General features: G+C 40.7%; 1 non-coding gene across 1 annotated transcript; it reads left to right on the top strand.

Moving 5' to 3' along the window:
• The first annotated feature begins 4,001 nt into the window (after positions 1-4,001).
• On the top strand, positions 4,002-4,107 carry LOC122022149. Its single transcript, XR_006122878.1, has one exon. It is a non-coding gene; the product is annotated as a small nucleolar RNA R71 (small nucleolar RNA).
• The last annotated feature ends 228 nt before the right edge of the window (positions 4,108-4,335 follow it).

Raw genomic sequence — 4,335 nt, 5'->3', positions numbered from 1 at the left:
CCCTCTCCGGCCGTCCGGTCGGACCCGGTCCTCTCTGGATGGACAACTGCCACTATGACTTCCACGTGGCGTTGACTCCACAGGGCGGGGTCCCCTATTCTTACTACCAGATCAATAATCCTGCACAAACTCAGCCACTTGACCTTGAAAATTCCTCGTAAACTGAAAATGATTTTGTACCTCCCTAAACTGATCATCAGATAAAGAGAAGCGCCCCTCCAACATTTTTCGTTGGGCATCTTGCTTCTCATGAAGTGATTCTAGAGACGTATGAAAATTTGAAAAATCAAACCTAGAAGATCCCGTGCCATATGCAAAAGAATGCCTAGCAGGCTCCATAAAACTAGAAGGCTGCGGGTGTCTAGATGACGAGGGCTCATGATGTGGCTCAGTGTCTCCAGGTATAGAAGGGTTATCCTCAAAATCTAACTCAGAAATTACCCAATTAGCCGGGTTACGAATAGTAGTTCGTTCAGGAAAAGGAAGGGGTAAAGGAGAACCACTCCTCCTAGGAAACGCGAAACCATTCTCATCCCGAACGATCATTTTCATAGCAAGACATGTATCAATGTCAATCATGTCATTACCATGAATTATTTCCAACCCATCAACATCAAGATTTAAATTATAAGCTATTCGGGTAATCAAACCACCAAAAACAATTGATCCCGATGATGCCCTAGCAGATCTTAATAAGGTTTGAACAAAATGAAAACCAGAATCAAATTCAACCTTATAAAGCATAGCCCATAAAGCATAAAGCTCTATCTTTTTAACCACCCCATCACTCTCTCCCCTACCAAAAATAGTTTTACCCATGACTCTATGTAGATACCTAAAGATGGGGTTTTGCATATGGGAGGCCTTAGCTCTTGAAGGCTCATAAGGTTGATCTAACCCAGTTATTGCATTCCAAAAATGATTCCAATTAAACCTTGGATCAAACCTACGAGGGCTACCGGTGGTTAATCCAAAACAAGAATTAAAGTTACTAAATGCCCATAGAAATTCTTGATTCATTAGTCTAAATGAGATTTTTCCAAAATAATCATCTTCATTAGTAAAATGGACATCCAATGAACTTAAAAATTCCAAAACAAGACGAGGATATGTAGGCAAATGTGTGTACATAATATCACTCCAATCCAAAAACCCAATCATCAAATCTACATCCTCCCTAATTCCAAGCATATCAAGAACAGTTGGGTCCATATATCTAGTACACACTATCTTTCTATTGACAAGAATTGCAAATCTAGTTACTTGATCATCATTTCTAAACACAATATTGAATTCATTGTCATTACCTTCGTTGCGTGAAGTCCTTTTGCCTTTGCCCTTCACTGGTTGTTTTCCTTTGTCCCTTGATGGCTCCTTCTCTTTGTCTCCACTGGATCCACCACCTCCTTTGCGAAGTCTCTTCAAAATGTTGGACATCTTGATGAGTTTAGATAGGGGAAGAATTATCTAGGGTTGGAAAAATGGAACTCAAAGAACAAAACTTCAAAGAGCAAAGATCTTAGGTTAGGAGAACAAAAAGTCCAAGTCTTAGAGAGGAGGAGAATCCGGATCTAAGAGATCTTGAGAGATTAGGGAGGAGTTTTTAAGAGATTGGGAGAGAAAGAGATGTTTTGGAGAGTTGGGGGTGTGCGGAACACGGCCAAGATCTGGCCGTGTAAGGTAAAAAGAAGACTTTAATAACTCTCCTACACGGGCCGTGCAGATCCACATGACCTCCCCCTCTTCCTTCTCTGGATTCTTCGCACGGCCGTGTCTGGGACACGACCTCTCCATCTTTCTTCTCGGGATTCCAGACACGGGCCATGTCTAGGACACGGCCTCTCCATCTTTCTTCTCGGAATTCTTTACACGACCGTGTTTGGGACACGGCTCAGACCTTTTTCTCCTCGGGATTCTTTACACGGCCGTGTTTGAGACACGGCCTAGACCTTTTTCTCCTCGGGAGATCCTACACGGCCGTGTCTGGATGACACGGCCCAAGCACTTCCCTTCTCTGCAACCTTTGCCTGGCCGTGTATAGCACACGGCCGGGCTCTGTTTTGCACCTAACCTGAAAACAAAATCAAAATAATGCATCAAACTAAAAGAAATTAAAATACAAATCAAAACTAACTAAAAGAACCCTTGGGTTGCCTCCCAAGAAACGCTTGTTTAAGGTCTTTAGCTCGACCAAACTTGATCATTCACATCTTTTCCTTGCCCTTGGAGGACAGATATACTTTTCATTTTTGTTGGGAGATCTTCTCCCAACATCTTCCACCACATTGTCTCCTTCGTTTGGTGGCCTTCCATGAGGATGGAAATTCCATTCCTCAAGTTTATAAATGCTTGTCCTGCTATAAGCATTTAAAAGAGACGAGACATGGTTAGAGATATTAGATAAATCATATTCCAACCTTTCCTTACCAATTACCAAAGAAAGTTTATGATTTTTGACATCAATTATAGCTCCAGCTGTAGCAAGGAAAGGTCTTCCTAATATGATAGGAATCCTGGGATCCTCTTCCATGTCCAACATGACAAAATCTGTGGGAATAACATTCCCATCCACCTCTACTGGCACATCTTCTATAATACCCAAAGGGTACCTGCAGGAATGATCGGCAAGTTGAAGTGCCATAGTAGTAAGTTTAATGTTTTTGAGACATAATTTATTACAAATTGAATAGGGAATGAGGCTAACGCTTGCCCCCAAATCACAAAAAGCTTTTTCAAAAAATTCTTTTCCTATGTTGCAAGGAATATAAAAGCTCCCTGGGTCCTTTAGTTTTGGGGAAGTGTTCTTCTCCAAAATAGCACTACATTCCTCACTAAGCGCAATGGTCTCAACCTCTCCTCTTCTTCTCTTGTTTGACATGAGATCCTTCAGGAATTTGGCAAATCTAGGCATTTAAAGAATAGCATCAATAAGAGGTACCTCTACACAAATTTCCTTAACTTTTTCTAAAAACTTGCCAAATTCTTCATCTTTCTTGAGCATTGTAAGTCTCTGAGGAAAAGGGACAGCTTTGCTCTGATGGTTCAGTGGAAGAGTCTCTTCAACCTCAATGGTACTCTCCTCATTAGCTTGAATCTGATTTGGTATAAGAGGAGAGAGCTCTTCTTCTTTTTGTATCCCTTTTGAAGCAGTCACTTGGGAGTCTCCCAAGGTCCGTCCGCTCCTAAGCTCAATTCTATTGCAATGCTCCATAGGATTCACATCAGGTTTTCCTGGAAGTTGTCCTGGTGCTCTGGATGATGAGGAAGCTAGTTGGGCAATTTGACTATCCTGGATCTTTTGATGCTTTTCAGAATTATCCATTCTCTGAATGAGCTTTGCTAAATCTTGCTTCATTTCATTCTGACTTGAGATAATTTCTTCAAGCATCTTTTCAATATTTGACTTTGGTAAGCCTTGAGAAGATAGATGTTGAAAATTTTGTTGCCCAGCTTGAAAATTTGGTTTTGCCCCCATAGATGGTCCTTGATCTTGATTATTTCTGTAAGAAAAATTGGGATGGCTCTTCCATCCAGGGTTATAAGTATTTGAGTATGGGTTGTTCTGCCTTTGATTGTAACTCATGATTGCATCACATTGTTCCAGTTGATTGATTTGTGCAGTGATAGCTCCCAATGGACATGAGTCATTTGAGTGCTCTGAACTCCCACATACTTCACAAGATGTACTAATAGCATTGACCATATTAGCACTAGTCCCCATATTCTCGAATTTCTTTGTAAGAGCGTCCAATTTTGCAGACAAAAGAGTGACTGCATCTACATCAAACTTCCCTGATGCTTTAATTGTTGGGTTTACAGAAGAATAGTCACCACTTCTTTCATTTGCCCATTGATGATGATTTTGTGCTACACTGTCAATACTTTCTTCAGCTTCATCTAAACTTTTATTCATAAGTGCCCCTCCAGCAGCTGAATCAAGGGACACTTTAGTATGATAGTTGATACCATTATAAAAAGTGTGCAACACTAACCATCTTTCCAACCCATGATGTGGGCATTGTCTGAGCATACTATTATATCAATCTCATGCTTCAAAAAGAGATTCTGAGTCAATTTGCTTGAAGCTTGCAATTAAATTCCTCATATGAGCGGTTTTGCTTGGTGGATAGAATTTATCAAGAAACTGTTGCTCACACTGCTCCCAAGTGGTGATGCTATTAGGGGCCAAAGAATTCAGCCATTGCTTTGCCCTATCTCTTAAAGAAAACCAAAATAATAATAATCTAACTGCTTCTGAAGGAACTCCATTCATTTTCATGGTACCACATATTTCATAAAAGACCTCTAAGTGTTGATTGGGGTCTTCATGAGGTC

The sequence above is a fragment of the Zingiber officinale genome, chromosome 9A (assembly GCF_018446385.1).
Source record: "Zingiber officinale cultivar Zhangliang chromosome 9A, Zo_v1.1, whole genome shotgun sequence".
NCBI classification, from domain to species: domain Eukaryota; kingdom Viridiplantae; phylum Streptophyta; class Magnoliopsida; order Zingiberales; family Zingiberaceae; genus Zingiber; species Zingiber officinale.
The sequence above is the reverse complement of the archived record's forward strand: the minus strand, read 5'-3'. Positions and strand labels throughout refer to the sequence as shown.